A 27681-nucleotide genomic window follows, 5' to 3' on the forward strand; every position below is an offset into this window, starting at 1 on the left:
TTGTTCTTTGTAGCACATAATACCTTTATGTTCCCTCATCTCTTGCTCGGAGTGTTCCTTGAGTTTTATTACATCAAGTATTTCTGGGGGCATCGACGGGCTGCAGGCTTGCGCTGCTGAGCACGAGGTCGCGGGTTCGATTCCCGGCCGCAGCGGCCGCTTTTCTGATGGAGAAGAAAAGGAAAAACGCCCGTGTGTACGAGATTGTGGCGCACGTTAAAGATCCCCAGGTGGTCAAAATTAATCCGCAGCCCTCCACTACGGCGCGCCTCATCGCCTGCGTTGCGTCGGTGCGTTAAACCCTACAATCAATCAATCAATCCACGGGCAGGCAGTTTGTATAAAAGAAAATAAGTTCAACGAGAGTTAAAATTTATCTTAACACAGCTAGATTATAGGGATTCGGTAACCTGTATATACGCGTGGTTAACTGACTACAATCCGAATGAAGTCGTTTTCTTCTATGAGTTGTGTAATTTTCTCAAAATATACCGGCTGTATATTATGCGCAAGTGGACTATCAGAAAAGGGCTTTAGAAGCAATAGACGGCAAAGTGGTCCGCAAGGCCTTCGGTAATGACTTAGTCCTTTATTGGTTCGGCATCTTGGATTAGGCAAAATGCGGTCACTTGAAGAGGAGGGAGTTTGGGTTACTCAAGTTGGGTCTATGAAAGCCCTGAAAGCCATGTGAAGTTTAATTTCTGAATCTCCAGCGCCAGAACACTCAGCTGTGTTCATGTAAGGATCTCCATGCATTATGACCGGCAGAAAAGCGCTGCAGTACACCTTCCAGTTTTATCAAGAACGCCTGCATTTCGGATCCTGGGGGTCTGTCAATTACACATATAGTATATAGTTATTGGAGTTTCTAGTTCAACGACTAGCATTATATTCTCCAGTTTTTCTTTCAGTTCTTTCATCCATTCTTTTATTCGTTATTCCTTCGGATAGGTAAAACGCCAGCCATGCCACCATATCTTTAATCAGCCGCCCTTGGCAATGATAACAGTCTGCAGCTTGGCAGGTATACCGATTCATCACCCTTTAACCACGTCTCTGATAACCCTATATTCCATCTAAGTTTCATCCGAGTTAGCAAGGCCGCTAGTGTATCATAATAGCTATTAAGACTACTAAAGTTGCCGTGAAGGAGCTTGAGAGCGTCGAATTGAGCGCCGCGCTATCTAAAATTATCAGTTATCAGCGGCACAACCTCAAAGCAAGTAACAGAATCTTGGCAATGTCATTTCGGCAGTCAGTGAGCAGAGAGCTTGCGTCTTCAGCTGTCATGGCCGGTATTTTCGACTGAGCGACTGGTGCTGGCAAAACGTTTAATGAGCCAAAGGGAAGGGGTAGAAGGGCGTGGTTAGCCTCCTAAGTCCAGGAGGCCTCTTGTCCGGGCTGCCTCCAGTGCGCGCCGCACCAGGGCGACCTGGCGTTCCGGTGCGGAGCTGGTTAACACAAATTTATAATTTTTAACGCGACAGCATTACTAGACTCATTCAGTGATTTTCTCTGGGCTCTAAGCATCCGCTATCAGTTGTGCTTATCAAGCGTCCACGGACGCGCGTTATCACAGGTACTGACGCCAGCGCCGACATTACGTAATTGAATTAAGAAACAAAGTGTCAAGGAACTAACACTAGGGTCTCCACAGCAAATGGCAGCCCGACATTATGAGCAGAAACGAACTAAACTATGTCCTAATTAAGACCTAAACGCAGTAAAAAGCCTCTAATTACACGAATTTCCAAATTACTTTTCGAATTCCCCGCGGCCTAGTTATCGCCGCAAACTCTCCTTGGCAAACTATGAATGGCGCCACGCTACCACGCATCACCGAAAAGCCGCAACAACGTTCAAGACCGCCACCGCGCTACAGACTAAACACTTCGTACCACTGACACTGCCGAATTCTCGCTAAGGGCCCTCAATCGCACGCTTTCACACACACGCACACACATCTTAAGCGACAAAAGCGTAAAGGGCCTGTACCTTTCCTGAGCCGCGGCATTTAAAAACCTTTGTGGTTTATATCGCTCCCTCAGCTCACCTTCAGTGCTTGCAGATCATAAACGCAGAAGGCAGCAGTTGCCTTCAAAAACTCCCCCTTGGCGACAAAGTAACGCTATCGCGTCGTATACATCTTCAAACCGGAACGTTGATGTCCTCTGAAACTTTTTTTCTGTTATGAAGGCACTCCAGCCATGCATTTTTCGAAGTTCATCGGGGTACCACCAAGTTTACTTCTCACCCTTTGCGTCCCACACCTCCTCATGGGAGTCGCGCCTTGTTTCACGACCCAGCGTGCACCACGCCGGAGGGCAACTGCCGCTTCTTCGAGCTCGTCATAAAGATTGCGTTAGGCAGTGAACTTATTTTATCTATTTATCTCATACTGCAGACCAAGTATGGTTAATACAGGAGAGGGCAATGCAGTTCAAAAGTTTCGTTTACATACACTGCGGTACAAAATATATTCATATTTCACAAGACACTCTTTGTGAAAAGAAGCGACAAAAATACAGACCAAGAAAACAGCCCAAGCGACAAGAACACGTTATGTGTACAGCTTCACCTCGGCATGTAAAGCAGAAGAGATCATGGGGCAGAGCATTCCGACCAGAAATTGCTTTCGGGAAAAGAAGAATACTTGTAAGTCTTAGTAGGTGTGGGCGTAATGCTGTGGCTATGTTTATGACGTGAAGCCCCGGTTGCGTCCTTTGTTCTGGAATCTTGAGCATGCAAACCTAATCTGGGAAAGTATAGGAGGCGGAAAAAGTTAAGTCGTGCAGTTTGCCTTTGATCATCCGGAAGTTCGAGATTCGCATCTTGCAGCATGGCCGACGGCAAATCGCGACGTTATATCGGTTGTATACAAATCTGGCAGCTAATCTTTGGATTTTTGTCTTTTTTGTGTATTAGCAAGTGGATGCGGGTCCCGCACAATGCTGGCGTATTCAAGAGAATAATGAACTATCGCCTTATACGCTATATTTTTTGGTGGAATAGAAGAACGACCCAATTTGTCTTTTAAGAAGCTAATTTCTTCCGGGCAGCAGAACATACGCCGTCAATGTGTGCTGTCCAGCAGCGCTTCGATGTAAGTGTTACACCCAGGTACTTGTATTTGACGACTTGGTGATGTTGCAACCGCCTACATTATAAGTAAATTTGAATTGACAGATTTTGTTACTGAGACAAAATATACAGTTTTTTCGGAATTAATTACCATTTCCCACTCTTTACACTATTTTTTATATTGTTTAGGCTCTCACACAAGTAAAGCTGCTCAGAGATAGAATTTATGACATTAAAAATTATGCACTCATGGGCAAATCACTTAACAGACATGCCAGGTTGGATGGTTTGAACTATATCGTTAATACAGATATTAAATCATCCGGCCCCAGGACTCACCCTTGCGGCACTCCAAAAGACACCCCCAAAATAACCAGAGCTAGAACCGCTCATTTATGCGTGTATACTGTTGTGTATGGGTAAATATGCTACGACCCCGTTAATTACTTCCGGAAGTATGGCAGTAACCTTCATTTTGTTAATTACTTTAAAGTGAGGGGTCTTGTCAAAGGCCTTGGAAAAGTCCATAGCAATGACATCGACCTGCCCAGCATTGTCCAGGACTTAAGAGAGCTCTTTAACGGTTGCCAATAATTGCGTGGTACCACAGATGCCTTGTCAGAAGCTATGTTGCATGCTGTGAATTACAGTTTTTTTAGCATTTAAATATTTCACTAGAACATGTTCAAGTAATTTACAACAAGTACAGGTAATGGAGATCGGTCGATAATTGCAAACATATAATCTGCTACCTTTCTTGAAGGCTCGAATCACACGGGCCTTTCGCCAATCGTCGAAAAGCCAACCGTCGAAAAGCCAAGCGTCAAAAGGCCAACCGTCGAAAAGCCAATCGTTGGGTACTGCACTAGCTTTAATCGAAACATCAAGTATTATCAAAGAAATTTAGCTAGTATTTCGGCATACCATTTTAGAAGAACACCTGGGATACCATCAGGTCCGGTCGATTTTTTCCAGTCTAATCGCAATTATAGTTCTATCACCCCTTCCAAGGAAGTATTTATTGAGTTAAAATTACCTGATACCGTCATGAGGCTCTATTTTGTGGCCCTACAAAACACTCTGAAAGTTACAAATAAACGTGTTTGCTATTTCATTTTTATCCGTGACGAGAGTTTCACCGTTCATCTCTTGATCAGGAATACGGTTGTCTGTTTTGTAAGAACTGGTAAAATTTACGTGGATTCCCTGACGCAGAGGCCTAATGTCACGGTGTAAATATATTTCCTAGCCTCCCTCAATCCGGATGCTGAAGTATCTCTTATATCGTGTAGAACTACATCGTCAGTTATTTTTTATTTCTTCGCCGTTTAAGTTTGCGTTTTAAATCAATTAAACATCGCGTTATACAAGCGTGCATGCGGCAAACTGTTTTAAGTTTATCTAGGACAAAATTGCGAATGCAAAGTGGCAGTAAAATTTGAAGCTTAATTTGCTATAGAAAGTTAACACGGTCGTCGCAAAATGATAGCAAAGCTTCCCTTTTGCTAAAGGAGACTTCAGGTCTCATTTACCACTCCACGCAATGGACCTCTTTGGCAATAAAAAAATATACAAACCTAATTTTTCAACTTACTTTCCTCCTCAAGAAAAAAGAACTTAAACTTTTGCCAGAAGTGGGGCTCGAACCCACGCCCTCTCACGGGGAGCAGAGCTTAAATCTCGCACCTTAGACAGCTCGGCCATCCTGGCAGGCGCACCAGCTGATCAACATTGTATCGCAATGAGTGCGTTCGTACAGCTTCATTCTAATAACGTCGCGACGACATACCGTGGCGCCACCTATCAAAATTCGCAGATGGATGGGGCAGGGTCTCTTCAGTGCCATTTTTTTGTATTGGAACTGCGACTGATGGTTATCTATTATAGCTGCTGAGATAAAGAACCCCTTAGCTATGTTGTGGTTTAATAACATCATATAGTTTGTTTCGAGAGAGTTCCTACAAAGCACAAGTTACAGCCATTTTATGTAACATACTCTCCCGTAGAAGCCAAGGAATTGAAAGCAGACGGGAATTCTTATTTCCTTACGACTCCATAGTGAACTAATTATTCAAACTCGTCGTGATGATAAAGTCGTCTTAGTAGACATTTTTTACAAAATGTTTACTTTAGTTTTAGTGCTACAAATCATCCGCCGGAAAGTTGGCTTTGCCGCAAAGTGTATTCTGTTCATGGACCGCGACATGAACAAATCTCGAAGAGTTTTTCATGCACAGCTTCGCTGCAAAACGATACCAATCAAAACTTTCAAACTTTCAATCTTTCAAACTTTCAAAACTTTCAATCACCAGTCAAAAAGCCTTTGACTTGGAAGCGAGTTCTCACGACGCGAAAAACAGCTTCTGCTCATTTAAATAGAGATCTGTGTTGTTGTTGGCTAGCGGCATCAGTGTATATTCGCTTCATTACATTTTCTCTCATAATTATCTTGTCCTCCTTAACCTAGTCGCTATGTCCCCGTCCTGTACCTTGGATCATAACGAACGCGTGGTACCTGGTTCGCGCATTATGAGCTAACGCGCACACGTCAGTCATACGATGTCGTTTACAAATAATACATCTTAGATTCTTAGAACTCCTTTTTCGTGTCCTTACCGAAAGCACATAAGCGGCAAATAAGTAAGGTAGTAGCCGAATTCACATCTGGTAGCTTGAAGTCGCACCAATGGTATACAAACAAAGTTGCGTCAGTCGAAAGCGGCGCCGTATATTAAGGCCCCCTTTATATTAATCTATGACGTGTGATTACTGGAACTTTTGACTGCTTTTTTCCGCTGTGCCTGTTTGTGTAATTCAATTTCTTGCCGAATGCATTTCGTCGAAAGCAGCAGCAGCCGCCCACTAGGTCCACTGCAGGACGAAGGCGTCTCCCATCGACCTCTAACCGCTCCTGCCCCGCGCCGCTCGAGTCTATTCTTTGCCTCCGAATTTCCTTATTTCGTCCATCCATCGAGTAATTGGACTTCCTCTTTTTCTTGACCCCCCTCTCGGTGTCCGCTCTGTCACCCTGGTGGTCCACCGGTTTTCATTTCGCCTAATTACGTGGCCAGCCCAAGTCCGTTTCTTTTTCTTTATTTCAACTATGATACCTTCTGCTCTAGTTTTTTCTCTGATCCAGGAAGCTCGTTTCCTGTCTCCAAGTGTTACTCCGATCATAATCTGTTCCATGGCCCATTGAGCCGACCTAAGTTTGCTTTCAAGTTGTTTAGTAAGACGCCAAGTTTCCGCTCCATATGCCATCACCTAACATTTGTTTCTGAACTTGCCGGTGAAAGTTCTCCTTGACTGACAGGCCTGGATCATTTCGTCCGCAGGCTTTCACAGCTCTCCCGTTGTGGACCGTGTTAGCACGTGCTGGAGCCCGCGGCCAAGTCCAAAGCCAACGCCTGCGCCACGAAGCCAGAAGAAATGCTGTGCGCCCGGAATGCAATGATAGCTCAATTGGATAGGCGCCGATTCCATAGACGCCCAGGGACTCAGGGTCGAATCGGACCACGGGAAGCGTTTTTTTAGGGGTTTTCGGGCCTTTTTCAGCCCCCCCCCCCCCCTTAAAACCTCATAGCATAGCATAGGGGTGTTTCAGTGGATACCAAGTCACTGTGGCATCGCTGGAAATGAGTTGGCGGATGCAGAAGCACAGCAGGCACACCACAATGGAACCCTTTTGTCTATACCCATCACAAGGCAGGATGCTAACGCGATACTCTACGGAGCGCGTAAACAAGCCGCAGCCTTGCATTCGTCGGACCCGCAGAATCGACATGAACGCCTTCACAAGCTCGATCCAGAGCGGACGTTCTGGGTCAGTCATGCTCCTCGTCTTCGTCGAAGTCAAGAGACATTGCTACACAGGCTGCGTCTTGGAGTAGCATTGACTCGGAAGTATCTTCACACAATCGGGCGAGAGGACAGCCCAGACTGCCTTCTGTGCGGTTGTCCTGAGACTATCGAACATTTGCTTAGTGCTTGTCCAAAGTACTCGAGTGAGCGAATGAACCTTGAGACAGCTTTACTACGCTTGGACACTCGCCCTCTGTCCGAACAAAATATTTTGGGCACGTGGGCTGACAACAGGAACCAAAGCCTAGCCGTTAAAGCCCTGCTAACATTTCTTGGTGACTCCTCTTTGGATTCTCGCCTCTAGGTGTGACAAAATTGAACAGACTGCGAAATCATGTCTGAGCAGTTTTTTTTTTTTTCATGGATGATAGTCATGTGCTTAAAAGTGAACTGTTGTCATCTGATTCAGCGCCCCATTGTACGTGAGACGTTTATTGGTTTACTGCTTGTACATAGTTCATTTGTCGCTTTCATTGTCATTCCCAATACCTTCCATATTCATTCCTTTCTCTTTCTGTCCCCAGTACCCTCCCCCCAGAGGGAAGTAGCAGGCCCAAGATCAATTTCTCAGGCCGACCTCTTCTCTTTTTTTAATAAACATTTACTCTCTCTCTCTCTCTCACCCTTAGGGTCTGGGGGCTGTTGGCGTCTCCTGTCGTCGTCGCCGTCGCAATCGTCGTTTATAATGTAGTCACTGTACTCGTTAACGCCCGCGCGAGAACGTAATGCGTACTAAAAAATTCCCCGCATTTCCCCGAGGGGAAGAATGTGAAAGTGCGAATGCACGAGTTGAATTTGCGTGGTTCGGTAATGTTCGCGAAAGAGAGATCACACACACACACACACAACTACAAAGAAAGAAAGATGCATTTATTCACAGACACCTATTTGTGTTGTCGTTGTACTTGATTGCTAGAGCGGATCTCAGCTTTGAAATTTCGTGTCAGTACTCCTTTAAGCGGGTGCATTAGCCCTTCTCACGCCCGATTCCTGGCCAATCCCCCACGTGGGTATGTGCCATGTCAGCGGCCAGGCAGCGCGCGCCCATCTCCCCCCGTTGCCAAGGAAGACGAGGAGATTCCTGGCCAATCCCCCACGTGGGTATGTGCCATGTCAGCGGCCAGGCAGCGCGCGCCCATCTACCCCCGTTGCCAAGGAAGACGAGGAGCGCGCGCACCCGCAGCTGTTGCTATGCGGACGGCGGCGGACGCTTCAGGCTCGCTTATAAATGCATTCGCACTTAAAAAAACAAAACACCGGGACGCTCGTTTACGCCTCGCGCTAGAGAGCTTCGTGCTTCAAAGACAAGAGACTTTTACAGCAAAGTTGTATACCTGTACCCCCCAATGGTTTCATCTCCATTGGCAAAAACGCCAAGGCACTGCAGGCTTCGCCCCTTCCCAGGTTTCAGGTTAGTGGAGATGGCCCGCTTTTTTTTTCTTCGTTCCACCTTGCCGCACATGTTATCTTCCCTACTGCTGCTCACCCGCACCCCTCGAGTCTTTGGGTGACCCAGTAGTTAGGTTGCCGGGGTCACGGCGTAAAGGTCCCGAGTTCAATTCCCGGGACCTCCCTAATCACATTTTTTTCTCGAGGCTTCGGGGTTTTCTGTCTGCGGCGGACGGATTTGTGTCGGCCTGAAGAACCGTGCTGTTAAAAAACTAAGTAAATGTCTTCGAAATAATCTCAATTATACAGTAAGGTTGGCGTGCCTTCGTTTGCGCTCTGGCAGCGTACACACACGCCAGAGTCGCAGTGTTGTTTTGTGAGGAGCGGATGTCACGGTGTTTTAAAATGAATGTTTTTGTCGTTTCGTCGGATTAAACCAACACAATAGTGAAAGTGATTGTTATTATAGTTTTATATCAGTAACTTTCTTTCCTTAACTTAATACATTTATTCAAATTTGTTCCATACTGTGTACGCGAACTAAACTTGTCAGCGACCCCGCGAGATGGCCACTTGGCAACGACGCTGACCAGCTGGATTCCATCATGGGCCTCCTAGATCTCAATGGAAATCTCTTTCAACTGCCATTTAAGCGGCCATCGGGCACATGTGTCAGAAGTCTCGATTTCCTCCCCCCAGGGAGAACCCACCTTATTGAACAGTTTCTGTAACTCAAAGGAATGGACTCTTTCGTTGTTTCCCCTTCTCACAACCATAAAAAATCCATTAAACTGTGATATAGTTTCCGCATAAAGTGAGCGACTGTCACTTTTTGCCCCACTTTGGCATCAACTGCACCTTCACCCTCAATCAACCACAAAACACATGCACGATGTTCAGGGCAAATTGCTCGGTCGCACCCATGAAACATTCGCCAGCCTATCACCGTATCTCAAATTGACGTCACATTCTCAGGTTGAGGTCACGATAACGGAGGAGTACTCTTTCTTGAGGTCAGAACCTCGCAAGGTTGCCCACCTCCGGCCATTTAGTGTACCTTCCTGGTGCGTCGATAAGGCAAGCCACGAGCCCCTCTGTCTGATAACGGCGCCCATAAAAAGCTTGCCATCTTAACAGCAAAGAGGCAACCGAGACGGCGCCCTCCCTCGTTTCTGCAGAAAGACTACAGCGACACCCGCAACAAAGAGTTCGTTGCCTCCCCGCTGCCCTTATTGTTGTAATCCTCTTGAAGCGGGTCCCATGCAGAAGTTGGAATAAAATGAGGGCTGTCGTTTTAATTACAATAAGTCAACGCATTCGCCGCTATAGGAATTCGGATTTTGCGATTATCTTGGAAGCAGTCATTGTTGGTCGTCTCGAGTTGACCTTTACCGTAGTACCGAAAAACTTGCCCGTAGTTGAGCGACCTTGGAGCAAACGATGGCGTCTACATTGTCGCTCTCGTCGGGATCGTTACGCTACGGCCGCTCCTGGAATGGGGCACGATCTATCCAATGACGATGACAGCTGGCGTCCAACTCCCCAACTCCCACCTGGCTGCGGCGTCAACGTACTCGCCCACGATTCCCCCACACCCACGGAGGGGGAATCGTCAGCGAAGATGACACCTGCCGTAAGAGGCTCACGCCCGATTCACCAATTCTCGTCACCCACAATGCTTCCGCATTCCAAGCACGTGCCAGTAGTGCAAAACCTCACTCAGTTAAGACACCTAGTTTTTGGCGGACAGCTCCTGCAACCGCTCATTTAGCTACCGTGCAGTTTGCACAAAGGCACGGTGGCGGGCTCGGCGCCAAGTGACATCTTAACCACAGCGCAAGAAATGGCAAAGGCAAAAGAAGCAGGCAAGACTAATGCTCACACGGCAGGCATCGGTAAAAAAGGAAAAAGCGACCGCCCCCGGGAGGGCTCGAACCTCCAACCTTTCGGTTAACAGCCGAACGCGCTAGCCGATTGCGCCACGGAGGCCGCACGACGACTCACATTTAGAAGGCAACCTGTGTGCTCTATATTCCATACCACAAGAAGATAACATTTCCGGCCGTTAAATGTTGCCAGGTTTCAATTTCAGGGGCAAGCTTCCCGGACCGAGGGTTTCGCAGCGCCACATGCTGTAAGCTTAACCCAGCGGCCACCTCACTTATTGTTGCCGCATCTGCTAAGTTCATAAGTTCAGTCCTTCGCATAAGTTCAGTCCTCGCGGCTCGAGGTTCCGGCCATACTCTTTACCAGAGCGGCTAGATCGTTTGCTTCTGAGGGAATGCTTATTTGTGCCTAAAGTCCCTGGATAACGCTCTTTGTAGCGAGGTTGCGCCTTTCTACTTGAGCATCACTGGTATCAACTCTGACTATGATGCCTGCTGATATATAACGTCACACGTTTGTGTGGCCGTTTGAACAGCCCAATGATCAAAAATTAGGCGCCATTCCAAATGACCAGCGCAGCTGGGTGAATTCCAAGAAGGACACGAAACAAACACGTTGTTTGCGATTTTGTGATTGAGCATACTTCCTAGTTAATTAGCTGAACGAAAATTGGCAGCGGGGGCAGCGGAAGGAGCGGACGCTTATTCTCTGCCTATCTACATTGCAGCTTGAAAGTGACTCGCCTCTGGAAACGTTCCGGGACGCCCATCAGAAGCCTTCTGATGTGATCCTGCTTCTGCGACCTTCCTCTGCGCATCACGTGGTGCTTGGTTCACTGCTGGCATCCGTAAAAAGGACAGCGCAGCCACCATCGCAGTATTGGCAGTATTGGCAGCGGGGGCAGCGGAAGGAGCGGACGCTTATTCTCTGCCTATCTACATTGCAGGTTTGACTTGCTGTATTTTTTTTTCACAATTCCTGTTTTTGCTGCCACTGCTGCCAAAATATTGCCTAGTTTTGTACAGTGTTCTGTGTGCCGGAGGTGTTGAAAATGGGTACCGAAAACTTGCTGATCTTAAGCGAGAACTACGAAAAGAAATCGGAGAGCTGAAAAACAGCGTAGAATTCATCAGCAAGGAATACGATGCTATGAAGAAGGAGTGTAGTGATATGAAAAAGGAAAACGCCGATCTAAGGGCTTCGCCCGAGGCCTTGGCGCTCGAGCTCGCAACTTTGAAGGCGAGGGTGCATGAAGATTCGTTGCGGATCACTGCCCAGGATCAGTACTCGCGAAAGAAAAATCTGGAAATTAAGGGCGTTCCCCAGAACGACAAGGAAAGTTTGATTGAAGTGCTGAGCAAGGTTGGAGAGGCGATCGGGGAGCCGATAACCGAACAGGATGTTGAAATCTGCCACCGTGTTCCAGTACGAAATGATTCTTCAGACCCAAACATTGTTGTCGTCTTTCAAAGACAGCAAAAGCGCGACGCTGTCATTCGTAAGGCACAAAAGGCAAGATTTAACACGGAAGACTTGGGTTTTGCATCGAAGCAGCCAGTTTATGTAAATGAACACCTCTGCCCGAAACTAAAGAAACTGTTGGGAATGACAATTGCAAAGAAAAGAGAACTGAACTGGCGCTTCGCATGGTCAATAGGCGGCAAGGTCTTTGCTCGGAAAACGGAATCTTCAAAGGCCATTCAAATCACTTGTGAAGCAGATCTGGGAAAGATGCGCGATACCACTCCCGTCCCCTCCCGACCACTCCCACGCGATACCACTCCCGTCCCGTCCACTCCTTGTGGATAATGTAGTGTTAAGGCGTACGTGAGGTTTTTTTTTCTTCTCGACGATGGCGTCACCTGCCGATATCAAGTATCCTAGTGATGGTCGCTATCTCTCCTTCTTGCACTGCAATGCGCAGTCTGCACGCAACAAAGACGACGGTCTTACCATTTTTCTAAACGAGTTTCACTTTAATTTCCAAGTAGTCATGCTCACCGAAACTTGGTACACGTGTGAAAACGAAGTGTTCCGTCTACCTGGCTTCAATAGTTTTTTCTTGAATAGATCATCTCGACGCGGCGGGGGTGTCATGCAGCTGGTGTCAAATGAGCTGGCATGCAGCATGCTAGCAGATTTTTCAACCATAACATCAGATTTTGAAGTTCTGACCCTGCAATGCAATAGATTAATTTTGTCGGTCGTTTACCGCCCACCCGATGGGAAAACGGATCAATTTTACTCTTTTCTGGAAAAGCTGCTTTCTTTTGTGTCTCTTAACAACCTAGATATAGTAATAGGTGGTGACTGCAATATTGATCTTTTGCCGTGCACAAAAATATCTCGAGATTTGCTGTTGCTACTCGATTCTTTTTCGTGCAAGAATGTGATTACGCAGCCTACGCGTATCACCTGCCACTCTGAAAGCCTGTTGGACTTGTTTGTGACAAATAACATGTCTGATAGCATAGTATCTGGTACTATTATGTCGGACTTGAGCGATCATTTTCCCATGTACATGTTTCATAAGCGCAACGAAACACTCGGAAAAGTAAAAGCTGATATCCAATTACACAGTGTGCAAGACACCAGTACCAAAAATTTAGTAAAGTTCCGGAGGGAAATAGAAAGAACAAACTGGAACTCAGTATTTCAATTAAACAGTGCAGACGAGGCTTATGACACGTTTATGCATAGTCTTAAGGAAGTTTATCATGACTGCTTTAATCTAAAGACAGTACGAACATCTAAAAAAATAAGGAAAGCATGGTTAACAAATGAATGCCTTGAAATTATTAGAAAGAAAAACTCCCTTTTTTCGAAGTTCATCACAACAAAGAAGCCGGATGATTTCAAAACTTTTAAGAAGTACCGCAATTTTGTGTCGAAGTTCCTGCGTAAGGCGAAGAAAACTTACTTTGAGAATATTTTTTCTCGCTCCCGTAATGACGTCATATGGCGTGAAATAAACAAGCTCCTAAACCATGGGTCAAGGCAGGCTGAAAAACTTGAATTATTAATCGGTGATAGAACGATACAGGGTGTCGAGCTGGCAAACAGTTTCAATACATATTTTACAACCTTAGTGCCAAGTCTTAATACAAGTGGTTCGAAACAGTTTTTGGGTCCACCAAACAGTTACTCGGCCTTTTTTGAGCCAACTACTCCCTCTGAGGTTTATTAAGTCTTCATGTCCCTAAAGAATAGCACAGCGCGCGATATTGATGACCTTCAAATAAAACCGCTAAAATTTGTACTTGACCTGTTGGTGCCCGTGCTTTGCCATATTTTCAACCTATCTCTATCCACGGGTGCTTTTCCAAAAAATATGCAGCACGCCTCAGTTACGGTGTTGTTTAAATCTGGAAACCAAAATGAATTTGGCAATTATCGACCTATTTCTATATTGCCTGTAATGTCCAAAGGATTGGAAAAAATAATTTGTAACCGCATTGTGTCCTTCCGTGAGAAACATTGCATTATATCACCGAAAGAATTTGGCTTCCGAAGAGGTATGTCTACAGAACTCACCCTGCTAACTCAAAAAGAACACATACTTACCGGATTCGAAAATAAAAAAATTACTTTAGGCATTTTTATCGATTTGTCAAAAGCTTTTGACAGGATAAATCATGAAATTATGTTAACCAAGCTAGAACACTACGGTTTTCGTGGCGTTACTCTAGAACTTATGAAGCCTTTTCTGAATTTCAGGAAACAATGTGTCAGGATCAAAGAAACTAGATCTTCGCTAAGGAACGTAACATCGGGAGTTCCGCAAGGTAGCATTCTCGGTCCTATTTTATTTAATATTTTTATAAATGATATATTCAATATTAGTGAAGGTGCCCATTATGTCGTCTACGCTGACGATACCAGCCTCTTTTTTCAGTCTGATGACCTAAATGAACTTTCAAACTCAGCCAATATGACCCTTTAAAATTTGCTGAAGTGGTGTGAGTTAAACGCCCTTGAAATAAACATAAGAAAAACGAAAGCTGTACTATTTTCTACTGCACAAAAAAAACATTACTTCGGATTTGAACCTATATCTTGGATCCGAGAAAGTAGAGGTTGTAAAAGATGTCAAAACCCTAGGAGTAACTTTCAATGAACATTTATTTTGGGATACACATGTTCAACGCGTAGGAGGAAGCTTGGCTAAGGCTTGCGGTATTCTTTCCAGACTGCGACATGTTATCCCCACAAAAACGAAACTGCTCCTATGCAACGCACTTTTCACCCCCCACCTAAATTACTGCCATCTTGTATGGGGCACCACATCTCAAGCAAACATAACTAAATTATTTTTACTGCAAAAGAAAGCACTTCGCCATATTGCAAACGTTTCATACGACGCCCACACTGCAGAACTTTTTTCAGAATTTGAGGTGTTGCCTCTGCCGAGCTTATATAATTATAATCTTGGGATGAAATACAAACAGGCTGTCCATTACAATAACAAATGTTTCCTCACTTTATCCAACCTTACACCACCTTTGGAAGTTATATATAATATCAGGCATAAAAATCCTTGGATGACTCCTTTCTCACGTACAAACCATGGATTTCGCAGGCTACAGTACTGTATGCCCAGTCTCTTAAATAATTTAGCAAGCAAAAATATCCACATAAATATTATCTCCACCAGAAAATGGAAAGAACACGTCATAGAAATGGGGATTCGCTTATGACACTAATACATTTGTGACAGCCACGCACACCGAAATTATATTCTTTTGAATGGATTTCTCTCCGAAACATTTCCTATTATGCAATTTTGTTTTCGCTGTTCGTTCACCGAAAATGTTCTCTTTTAGTTTGTTACATGGGCCTATTATTTCTCTGGCTGTATGTTTTTACTACACAGGCTGTTTTTTTTTCATTTGGTACGGATGTTCATTAGTACCTACCACTGCATCAGGTACATTAAACAAATATTTGTAATATTTTAATTGGGTGTATGTATATGTATTGTGTGTTTGTATCTACTTTCTTTATTATATATGTATATCCCAGTGTACATATGATTGCTTATGTACATTTTTATTTGTATTCAGATGCATCCACGTGACAATTATTCTTTTGTGTATGCTCTTTTTATCCAAAAAAGTTCAACCATTTGTATTCATTTTTCTGCTGTTCTTTTGCTGTCAAAAACGGGGCAGAAACCCTGTCAAGTTGCTTCTTAGCAGCTTTTTGTTTCTTCCCTTATTATTATTTCCACTTTGTATGAGAGTACAATGCTGAATAAATGAACTTTGAACTTTGAACTTTGGACGGAGCGGAATTTCATTCCAGCGGACAAACATGGGGCTGTCCGTTTCCCTCCCGTTGAAGGCCATGCATTGACAGCAGGCGGTAATCCCCAAGTATTTATAGTTTTCAGAGTGTTAATAACAGTTTGGGAGTAAAGCGATACGATCAAACTGAACTAGAGGCCCTACTGCAGTCGCAGTCATGTTTCGCTGCGGTGGCTATGGTAGGCGGTCGTCAATCGCACGAACACCCGCCGGGGTGGCTCAGTTGCTAAGGCGTTGTGCTGCTCAGCCCGAGGACGCGGGTTCGATTTCCGGCTGCCGCGGTCGCTTTTCTGGTGGAGGCGAAAAGCGAAAACGCCCATGTGTTCGAGATGTCGGCGCACGTTAACGATGCCCCGGTGGTCAAAATTAATCCGGAGCCCTTCACTACAGCGCGCCTAATCGCCTGTGTAGCATCGGCACGTTCAACCTCACAATCAATCAATCGTACAAACAGGATCCTGTGACATCAGCAACATCCGGCGAGAAACGGTCTCTTGAGTCGCCACTGCTTTTTCGGTTTTCCTTATGATTTAGATTATTTGTTTGGAGTTTGCGTTAAATTTGGTGCTACTGCTATTAGTACAAAGCAGCCTATATTTGATGACCATGACTTGTATTTTGTCTTCATGGCCCCTTTATACGCGGGTGCTTCCTGAGGATGCACCCCCCTCCCCCCCCCCCCCCTTCCCCCCAGCCAGCCTGTCGGTATACACGGGTCGCAACCAGTTAGTTACTGTGTGGCGTCGCTGTTCGCTCCACGAGCCAATAATTAGCAATTTTATTCCTGATATGGGGGTGCTTGTTTTGCGCTTGCTGTTTACGTTAAAGTTTCCTCACTCACTCACTCACTCACTCACTCACTCACTCACTCACTCACTCACTCACTCACTCACTCACTCACTCACTCACTCACTCACTCACTCAATCAATCAATCAATCAATCAATCAATCAATCAATCAATCAATCAATCAATCAATCAATCAATCAATCAATCAATCAATCAATCAATCAAGTGAAACCCAACAAACCTGTTGCGAACAAGACCTTCGTTTTGTACTTGTACTCGTGTGTCCCTGTTTCAGCGCTTTTTACAACGAAGCTGCAGCATGCACACCGCTACGCCCAATGGCTCAATCGTCGGCCGAAACGCTCAGCCGTAGAGACAAGTTTCTCGCGCATGCTCGGTAGCTCGATATAATTGGCCGTTAAGACAACATTACGCCCGATTTTTATTAACTTGTCGTAATTAGTTCATAGTGGAGTTCGGAATTCCTGCCTGGTGTCAACACTTGGCCGTCTGCGGGAAAAGTATGATTACAGAAAAGCATGATTACGACTCTAGGATTAGGCGGAGCTTCATCTACTTTTCATAAATACGTAGTGCAGAGTGAAGCTGCGAATACTGGGGAATTAGCGTCCGCTGTCAATACATGGCCTTCTACGGGATGGAAAGAAATTGAGCGTAATTAAAGGACGCGAAACAAGCACCAAATCACAGGTCCGCTGCCTGCAGAGATGTGTGCTTCTATATTTACATAACACAACACAGCCACATACACGGTGCGTGGCCCAAATATTTACATACGATCGTTCCTGGCTGTGTTCGTTATTTCTCGATCCTGACGATGAGCGCCAGCGTCGCCGGCATGCCCGGCTCCTTCACCTCCAGTCATCACTACCCCAGAGCCCGCATCCTCTGCCTCCGGGCTTGCCTCGCGGTGCGCAGATTTTTGTCAACCTGGCTCGTTCGGGCTTCACCATACCCGCCGGACATCGTCGCAAGGTGGCGGGTACGGCACATTCATTTTGAGCTCCCAGGCAACGATCCCCAGCAAGGCAACAACAGGTCCTCCGATGCTAACCTCTTCCCCCCCCCATTTCCTCCAATGAGCAGTGGGAGGAGGCACTGGCGAGCTCAGACCAGGAGGTCCAACTCTCCCTGGTCACTAGAGCCGCCGACGTCGCTGCCCGGCACAAACCGGCAAGCCACAACCGCCTTCTAACCGCGCAAGCTCAATAAAGTGCTTTCTCTCTCTCTCTCTCTCTCTCTCTCTCTCTCGTCTCTCTCTCTCTCTCTCTCCTCTCTCTCTCTCTCTCTCTCTCTCTCTCTCTCTCTCTCTCTCTCTCTCTCTCTCTCTCTCTCTCTCTCTCTCTCTCTCGGCGGGAAACTCTCCTTCTGTAGACCTCGCAGGACTTCCACAGATCGGATATGCACCGAGTTCCTCCTCGTTCTCTCTTGGACCCCCATTTGCTCTGCTACGCATGCCATGGCACATCCAAACCTGAACTTCCGCAACTCGTCTGGTCTTGCCCGGGCCTTGCCTTACTTCGCGCCCAGCAACGCCCGGACTGGGTTCACTCATACGACGAGTGGATTCGGCCCTCTAGGCGCGTCAAGGATACATTGACAGCACTCCGGAGCTTCGTCTGTGCGGCCTCGATGGCTAGAAATTATTAGCGTCCTTCCTGCCCTACCCCTTCCCCTGCGGCTTCGGGCCATCCTTCCTTAATAAAGTTTGCTTCCTTCCTTCCTCCCCTTCCTTCTGTTTATGCAGGGGTCGAACACCTGCGATGGCCGCGGGCCGTATGTGGCCCTCTGAGCTGCATAATGCGGCCCCCAGCACGTCGTCAGAACCCCAACCCCTTCCCCTGTCACCAACAATCTGAACGCCGACACGACAGTTTTGACCTCGAATGGGGTTATGCAGGAGCCAAGAACAGAGAATTGATCGCTTTGAGTTGCATTGTACCCCATCTTCACACCCAGCTAAATTCTCAATTATTGTCAAATATCATTGGCAATTCGCTGAATTATTTCTCTTTGCCTTCAAAGCCCCCCTCACACCCGTTTTGCCGTTCAGCCCTCCGCCGTGTCGACTTATTGCAACTCTGCCCTACACCTCAGAACGTTGTCGACCCATACTCTAGTCTATCAAGTGCGAACAGGGAATATATGATGCAAAAACGTAATTAAATAAAGTGAGAGAAAACAAGCAAACAGAACGGCCGCTCAGTTCACCTGACCACTTTGTTTCACAGCCACTACTTTCGGGGCCACAAAACAGATATCACGCTTCTTACGCTCGCTGCAATTTGTCGCTGAGCCACGCAATAACAAGGGCAAGCTAGCGCTGCATTACGTATTCTTATTAGTGACGTAAACCAGCAGTATTTAAATGGACCCTGCCACACTTTCGATAAGCGCTTCCACTCTTTCATTCACGTCCGGAACCACTGCGAAAGCAATGTTATCGCCAGCACGCAGCGGCACTGCGTGATTTGTTCGTCACACCAGATACGCCTTCCATTTCTGCTTTGTTTTTGTGGCTTTTTTTTAAAGTTGCTATCGAAAAGCGTTCATTGCTGCAACTGAAGGAAAACCGGCCAACAGCCGCTACATGGCCTTAGTGACGTAATTCGAGCCGTCGAAGAGCGTCAAGACCGGGAAAGAGAGAAAAATCTTTTGAGCGAGTTTACAAGTTATCTGATGGGCATAGAGCAGTAATTTTTTGGCTGAGGTACTTTGAGACCCCCTAATCTAAGTGCTGGGTGTGTTAGGGGACTACGTTCTGCAAGCATTTAATATTTTTTTAAAAAAGGTGAAGTGTTTCGGGGTCCCTTTAATGAAATTGCATGCATAAGTGCGCAGCGCGCGGCGCCTGCAGCAGACGTGCCTGCGGTCCGCCGAACTGGCTTACTTCTACGCACGATCATCGCCGATTGCGTTACTCTTCTTTTTTTTTTTGATCGGCTGTTGTTGAAGAGTCTTTGTCACCAAGTGCCTTACTTTAAACAAGAAGCTCTCACTTCGAATTCCAATTCATACTACCATCGATCGGTGTACCTGCGAGTGGCAGAGCGCCGTCACCGTCCCAGCACTTTCGTCGACGCTTTAAACGTATTTAGCGCTGCAAAGCTTTTTTCCCTAATGCCAAGTTGACCGCCGGGAGAGATCGGACGCGTGGGGATGAGCTGGAGACCATTTCATAAAACAATCGGGAGTATCGAACTCATTTCCCTACTGTCAACACGGGATCCTAACCCGCCGTGGTGGCTCAGTGGCTAAGGCGTTTCGTTGCTGAGCACGAGGTCGCGGGTTCGATTCCTGGGCGCGGCAGCCGCTTTTCTGATGGAGGCGAAAAGCAAAAACGCCCGTGCGTACGAGATTTCGGCGCACGTTAAAGATCCCCAGGTGGTCTGTATTAATCCGGAGCCCTCCCCTACGGCGCGCCTCATCGCCTTCGCTGCGTCGGCGCGTTAAACCCTACTATCAATCAACACGGGATCCTATGGGACCCCCGCAGCTTTGTACTAAGTCGGTTGTGCAGCGCCCCCTGGGCAGCGCAGGAGCCCGTTACCCGATTGTGTCGCGCACTCAAATACCCAACGGCCCGTCATCTCGCAAGTGTCATGCACTGTGGTGAGAACAAACCGAAACCGAAATGAAATATCCACCTTTTGAAATATCCACCCGAGATCCGCTTCACCTTCGGAACCCCGCCTGATCGTCCTGGCGGACCAGAAATGGTAATACAGGGCGGAACCGAAAACATCTCGGCGGGAGCAATAGCAACGCGCGTCGGCGCATCAATCATTTTCGCTAATTGGCAAAGCCGATGAAGGTGGGGATTTAGGCACAAATAAGCATTCCCTCGGAAGCAAACGATCTGGCCGCTGTGGTAAAGAATATGGCCGCAACCTCGAGCCGAGGACTGAACTTATCAGGCAGCAGATGCGGCAACAATGAGTGAGGTGGCGGCTGGGTTAAGATTACAGCATACGCGCTGCGAAACCCTCGGTCAGGGAAGCTTGCCCCTGCAATTGAAACCTGGCAACATTTAACGGCCGGAAATGTTATCTTCTTGTGGTATGGAATATAGAGCACACAGGTTGCCTTCTAAATGTGAGTCGTCGTGCGGCCTCCGTGGCGCAATCGGCTAGCGCGTTCGGCTGTTAACCGAAAGGTTGGAGGTTCGAGCCCTCCCGGGGGCGGTCGCTTTTTTTTTTCTTTTAATCGATGCCTGCAGTGTGAGCAATAGGCAATGTTCTGACTGGTTAAATGACTGTTGAGTTTAACGCGCCCACTCAACGCAGGCGATGAGGCACGCCGTAGTGGAGGGCTCCGGATTAATTTTGACCACCTGGGGATTTTTAACGTGCGCCGAAATCTCGTACCCACTATGTTCAGACTACCGACGTAACATCCATATCGTCCGCTATTACGACAGTGTCACCACAGATATTACGACAGTGGTGACACCAGTCGAAACTTTGCCTTAGTCTTGCCTGCTTCTTTTGCCTTTTCCATTTCTTGCGCTGTGGTTAGGATGTATTTGCCCCTTTGCCCAGCTCCGTGCCTTTGTGCAAACTGCACGGTAGCTAAATGCGCGCTTGCAGGAGCTGTCCGCCAATAACGAGGTGTCTTAAATAACTGAGTGAGGCTTTGCACTACTGCCACGTGCTTGCAATGCGGAAGCATTGTGGGTGACGAGAATTGGTGAATCGGGTGTGAGCCTCCTACGGCACGTGGTGGTGGTGGTGATTTATTAACAAAGGAGGGAAGAGAAAAGGCCTGGGGATATTGTTGAACTCAACGGGGAGTTCACCCTCATACGACCCAGTCCAGGGAAGGGGATTGGGGCTTCAAAGGATAGGAAGAGAGAAGGGGGAAAAGGAGAGCGTTAGGAGAGTGGGAGATAGTCTATATCGCGTTCGTTTAGTCCATGACTCGATGGCTACAAACGCAGTGCTAGTCCTGTTGTAACCAGGAAGTTGACTAGGTGCTGGAAGACCTCCCGTCGGATGGCGTCCGGTCCCGTGGGAAACAGGAAGTCTTCTAGCTTGTGGCTTGGGGCACCGAGTCGCTGGAGTTCGGCCCGGAGTTGTGTCCTTGCGGTGTCGTGCTGCGGGCAAGAGCACAGCAAGTGCTCTAGCGTCTCGGGCTCTGGGCAGTCGGCGCAGGTGGCACGTGTCATCTTCGCTGATGAATCCCCCTCAGTGGGTATGGGGGAATCGTGGGCGAGTACGTTGACGTCGCAGCCAGATGGGAGTTGGGTAGTCGGACGCCAGCTCGTGACGGCAGTTGTCACCGTCATTGGGAAATCCCTTTTAGTGGGTTCGGGACCACTTTAAGGCTCATTCAGACCTCCGTACTCCGTACGCCTTTCTATTATGGGGGCTTGATGGAACCACCTTGACACACGCGATGGATGGATGGATGGAAAGGACTTTATTGTGTAAATCCTGCAGTAGGTAAAGCCCGGTTGACGGGCCGACCTCAACGTGGCCGTGCGTTGCATCCTCTTGGGCAGCCCTACTCGACAGGAACCCCTTTGCGGAGTCCGTGCCTTTCGAGCGCCTTGAGAACCTGCTGGATGGCCCACTCTTGATCCGACTTGTTGGTTGAGGTGATGGCGATTTGGAGATCTGCGGGGTATTCTGTGAAGCTGACGCCGTCTTGTATGGCTGCACAGTCCCATAGGATGTGCCAGCGATTGGCCGTACCTTGTTTGCAGATGTCGCACTGTGCGCTCGGATAATCGTCGGGGTACATGTGATGGAGGAGCGCCGGTGTGAGGACCGACGCAGTTTGGAGGCGTCGTAGGTGTACGGCTTCTTCCCTGCTTAGAGATTTGTGGGGTGAGGGGTATAGCTGGCGAGCAGCCCTCATGTTCTTGAGGATTTCTCCGTATCCACTCGGTGAGTCTTCAGCCGCCGTCCACCATTCCCACTCCGGACGGGCACTTGCGGTGGGGGCGCGGTGGGTGAGAGCGCGCGCTTCCCTGTGGGCCGTCTCATTGTGGTTCGGTGCATACAGTGAACAATTTCCCGCATGGGCGGGGATCCATCTTAGTTCCTTGCGTAGGCCTGGCGAGATTGCTGTTCGCTCTACAATGCGGGCGGCTTGGGGGTTGATGCGTCCTCTTGCGAAGTTGCGGAGGGCTTGTTGTGAATCACTGAGGATAGTGTCGCAGTCCGGTTCGGTCATGGCGAGGGCGATAGCCAACTCTTCGGCCGCAGTGGCGTTGTTGCAGCATGCGCTGCGATCTAGGAGTAAATTATTGTCAGGGGAAGTCGTACTAATTGTGCCTCGAAAAACGTATTTCTTATGGGTTCGGTTCCCGCGCCTGCCGCGTATGCTTAGCTTGAAGCATGTTTGTTTGTCTGCTGGGATAAAACTGTATAGCCTTTTTAAGTTTCGTTAAACTGGTTAATTAAAAAATACTAAACATCAAATTCAAAACAGCCGTGTTTTGTTTATTACACTAGTTTGGCCTGTGTCCGGTCAATCGTGTGTTGTGTTGTACGCTCATTTGTTTCGCTGACCAAGCACGTTAAAGTGGATTTTTTATTAAATAAGCATAACTTACGCACCATGGGTTCAGTTGACGAAAATCGGCGTCCGCAAGATCCCAGTAGCTGGAACCTGTCAGCAAAATTCCAGTTGGCCGTAAACCTGTCATCAATAATAATAACAATAATAAGAATACTAATCTTTATTTGCGGAAAACTTGGCCCTGGGTGGCACGGAAGGCTAGACAGAAAGGCTGAGGCCCGTACGTCTGCTAGCCTGCCACACAGGGCAGGTGATCTCGAAGCAAATGTCACACACACACACGCGCACACGCGCACACGCGCACGCACGCACGCACGCACGCACGCACACACACACACGCACACACGCACGCACGCGCACACACGCACACACGCACGCACACACAAGCACGCACGCACACACACACACACGCACGCACGCACGCACGCACAACAATGGCACGGGGGAGATAACCGGGTTGTGGTGTCCATGGGCAGCACTAATGGGACCAGTGGCGCGAGATGGTACGCGCAAGGAGTGCGGACTCAGACTTGTCTTTAGGAAGTGGAGTCCGGAGGGTCAGGGGTGCAGACAGAAAACTCTCAATGCCGGATATGAGCACTGAGTGTCGGTGACGGATGGTACAGGCGCGTAGCAGCTCCGGCTGCTTCAGCATCTGGCTGCATCAAGCCCGAAACCACGAACTTGCTGTGACAGCCTAACACCTATAGTCACGTACAAACGAAATCGAACGCGCAGATATGAACTGGAACACGGAAATGGCGCAATTTCACTCTATACAGGTCAAATTGTGCATCACTCCATAACAGCACCAAAATTTGTAAACGTGACTTTCCAAATGCAGCCCATCCGCTTTATTATGCGATCTCCATGAACCAAATTCTTGGATTTGCGTGTCCTGGTTCATATTTTCACGTTCGCTTTTCATTTTCGTGGTGTCTACAGTGCCGTCCGACGACATTCGAATATTTAAGACTAGGCTTGCACCGACCAAAGCGTCCGTCGTCGTAGTGTCTTTTTTAAGTCTTCGTAGTGTGGAAGATCTGTCTTGCCTTCTTGATCACAAGGACTGTGGTTCGAGACCGGCTCTAGCCTCGGGTTTTCTTTTTTTCATCGATAATTGAACTATAATTTTTATGGCTTAGGTTAGTTTTGGTGTTTTAAATTATTTCTTTGTGTGCGTTAGGTCCCGTTATGTTATGTTTAGGTTAGATTGCACAGCTTTACGTTATCTAGAGCGATGTAGTGCCAGGCGCGGCAATTTTGTTACGAAACGTATACGTGGACGTGGATATAGTGGAGTGCTTATAATACCGTCGGACGGCACTCTAGACGTGGCAATTCATTTTTTCATGACTTCGTACTCTGGTGGATTGACCAGCTAATGATTATAACAGCCCTCAGAAGCTCATGCCCGATTCGCCCATTTCCATTTGGCTCGGACGCCAACAAAGCAACCCACAATTCGCGAGTATCCGCTATTGGCTAATGACGATGTAAGCTGCAGTTAAAAGTTCACTGCAAATTACACAGAGCTGCACATAAGCTTTTTCGATTAAGGGCTCAGCGGTGCGCCTCTTGCCGAAGAGCTTATATGCACCCTGACGTCCATCCCGGCCGCCGCCCACAAAAACGAAGCCAGGCGCACAAGAACACTTATAGACAGCGCACGGACGTGCGCTATACGGACATTATAGTATCTACGCTAACGGCCAACATAAACTAGCCACAGTCACGACAAAGAAGGCCCTCGTCACTTGTGCCTCAATCAAGACCTCGTCAACATGGATTGTCAAAAAGTTAGCTATACCCTTAGCCCTCATTTATACGAAAAACCAATCATTACAGACACGTAAGCTGCCTGCAGAAGATTCTGTACTAGGATAATGGCCTTCTCCACTTCGAAGCCACTATCGCATCACCCCTTCCGGAAAGTCAACCTCATCTGTACCCCCGCCCATTTGACCCTGACGGGCAATAAATTTTCTAATCAGCAAGCTTGCGCCCACTCCCTCCAGGCTTCCAAGGAGACCGAATCGCCCATCCCTCTTGTCCCCTTCTAGGAGAGAGAGAGGGAAAGTACAAACTTTTATCTCGAACAAGCGCTGAAGTTTGGGCGCCCGCCCGGTGAGGGGCATTCCACTCAAGGTATCCCTGGGCTGCCCGTACCGGTTCTCCCCACTAGCTGGCACTGGGATGCAAGGTCAGCTGGCCCACCCACTGCTCGTAGGTTGGGAGGGCATCAGGGGTTAGAGATAGGGTGTGTTGGCACTGCTATTCCACGTCATTGAGAGCGCAGGGTAGGGGCGCAGTTTGCAGGAGGAGGGATAGATAACGGGGTACATTGCCTAAATGAGCACCTTCAAAGATATTACTCAGTGTCACCGGTCCGACAGGCAACTGTTGCCTCACCCTAATCCTAAACTCTCCAAAGAAGACGGATTACTCTCCGCCGACTATACATTTCCTCACCCAGACCATCGTATGTTTCCCACTCAATCCCTGCCGAATGCAAGTTTTGTTCATAACCCGGTATTTTACTTGATATCAAATAGAATGCGAGCACAACCCAAACCTTCCCCCCTCTCCCTTTCCTCCACTTCATTCATCAGTATGCGACGACACGGGTGAGCGTTGATCCACGGGCAGCCAGACGCGCGGGCAGGTAAAGCATGCATTCCCAGGTGTTTACCATTCGGAATCCTGCTTCGGTGGTCCTAACCACCCTTTGACCCCGGATGACAACGGTATTGAAGTAGACGAGTAAGAGGGAAGGGTGCGCTCTCTGTGTGAGCGTAGATTCGTCTGTGAGAACCCTGCCAGGACCTTCAAGATTGGTGTGCTCCCGGCCACAGCGTAGGGAAGGAGAAAAGGGAATAGACCTGAGTGGGTTTATTTAACCCCGCGCGCCCAGGAGTGCATGCGCTGTTCACAAATATTAGATTCATATAAAATGCTGTAGAAAGCCCTTCTTTCTTCGTTCAACTTGGCCCCGATGTTTGCCCTTACTCAAGAACAACCGAGTTCATCATCGACCACGCTCTAAGCGTCGCAAGAGGGGCCACGCTGAATGACTGATTGGTTGTAGGGTTTAACGCGCCGACGCAGCGCAGGCGATGAGGCGCGCCGTAGTGGAGGGCTCCGGATTCATTTTGACCCCCTGGGGATCTTTAACGTGCCCTGAAATCTCGTACATTCAGGCGTTTTTGCTTTTCGCCTCCATCAAAAAAGCGGCTGCCGCGGCCGCACGCTAGCTGAGTGGGTAGGCCTCGCCACACGAAGCCTGCGGGAAACCGTATTCGCGCGCAAGCGTTCAGTAACTATTCAGTGAATTCACTAACCAATCTCCGCTTACTCCGCTTTACGCACCTTTTGAACCGTTTGTATTACTTCGTTTTTACGAGGCTTTACCGTTTGTTAGAGAGAGAGAGAGAGAGAGAGAGAGAGAGAGAGAGAGAGAGAGAGAGAGAGAGAGAGAGAGAGAGAGAGAGAGAGAGAGAGAGAGAGAGAGAGAGAGAGAGAGAGAGAGAGAGAGACAACCTTTATTGTCCGCAGGACCTCTAGGTCCAGGTCCTAAATTCTGTCTTCACTTCACCGGGTCCACGCAGTGCGGCAGAATGTCAAGGCGGATCCGGTGGACAAGTTCACAGAGTCTAGCTCCCTGGGCTGCCTGGATGTTCACTGTCGGCGGGAGAGGCAGCCAGCAGAGCTCCCGGCAAGTGATGGAGGCAAGGGATGTGGCAATACATGGTGGGGTGCCGTTTCTTTAGAGCATCCGTGCTATACTGAAGGTGTAAATTATATCCTCATAGCAGCTAACTTTGAGGATCTAGTCTTTAGGAAAAAAAGATCAGCAGTTTTCGTCGGCCGGCGACTTTACCCTGGCGCACTGAAATCGATAAAATTATTATTTGCGTGCGAACTTCACCTAGGTCAAACAAGAGACATGTGCAATTCGACCTGTTCTGACCGGTGGAGTCCGAATATGTATTGTTAGCGGCTAAATAACGAAGAAAACACTCTCGAGGACATCATTGTACTGCGATACACGTGTCAGGCGCCGCGTAGACTTTTTACAGTACTCCTCCCGCGACAATGACGCATGTCTGGATACCAAGAAGCCTCACTAACGGAATAGAGTAGCCATTCTTTTATTTTATTCGCTTAATGGACGATAAAGGCAAAAGATGCACGTGACTTCGTCCCTGTCGAACTCCGTAATATTAATCTTTGAAGCGTCCATTTACTTAACGCCGCGGTATCAGACAGCCGCCGGGGACAATTGTATCGTTATCGTGAAGCCGTACGACGCCGTACGTAGGTTTATCTATGATGAATGGAGTGTATACATCGATCTGCGACGTGACCAAACAAGGAGAACGACGCGCATTCGATTCCAGCATTGCGCACTTAGCGCTAACGCTAAGATAGAAACGACGTTCACATGTGATGGGGAAATTTTCGTGTAGCAAGGCGTTGGAGGTCGCGTCCTTGGTTTAGTAATTGAGTTTCATTCTACATGTTTGGGCCCTGCTGTCTCCTATGTAAAGGAAAGCTTTCCGGCATACTTCACGTGTTTTACCAGGCACCAAAAAGTGTTTAGTGAAGAGAGAGAGAGAGAGAGAGAGAGAGAGAGAGAGAGAGAGAGAGAGAGAGAGAGAGAGAGAGAGAGAGAGAGAAGAAAGTGAGATGGAAGAGCAAAAAAAATAAAGGGGAGGGAGGGGGAGCAATACAGGAGCGGCAGGAGCAATACATACTCATATACATCGAGGTATGCAAGACGACAAACAGGATGATAAGCCAAACTTAAAAATCGCTAC

General features: G+C 47.7%; 2 non-coding genes across 2 annotated transcripts; one reads left to right on the forward strand and one right to left on the reverse strand.

The window, feature by feature from the left end:
• Nucleotides 1-10246: 10246 nt before the first annotated feature.
• Nucleotides 10247-10320, reverse strand: Trnan-guu (transfer RNA asparagine (anticodon GUU)). The gene has a single exon. It is a non-coding gene; the product is annotated as a tRNA-Asn (tRNA).
• A 10123-nt stretch (nucleotides 10321-20443) lies between these two features.
• Nucleotides 20444-20517, forward strand: Trnan-guu (transfer RNA asparagine (anticodon GUU)). The gene has a single exon. It is a non-coding gene; the product is annotated as a tRNA-Asn (tRNA).
• Nucleotides 20518-27681: the final 7164 nt, after the last annotated feature.

This window comes from Haemaphysalis longicornis, unplaced genomic scaffold (assembly GCF_048455015.1).
Source record: "Haemaphysalis longicornis isolate Haplotype H1 unplaced genomic scaffold, Haemaphysalis longicornis Haplotype H1 scaffold_1, whole genome shotgun sequence".
Lineage (NCBI taxonomy): Eukaryota > Metazoa > Arthropoda > Arachnida > Ixodida > Ixodidae > Haemaphysalis > Haemaphysalis longicornis.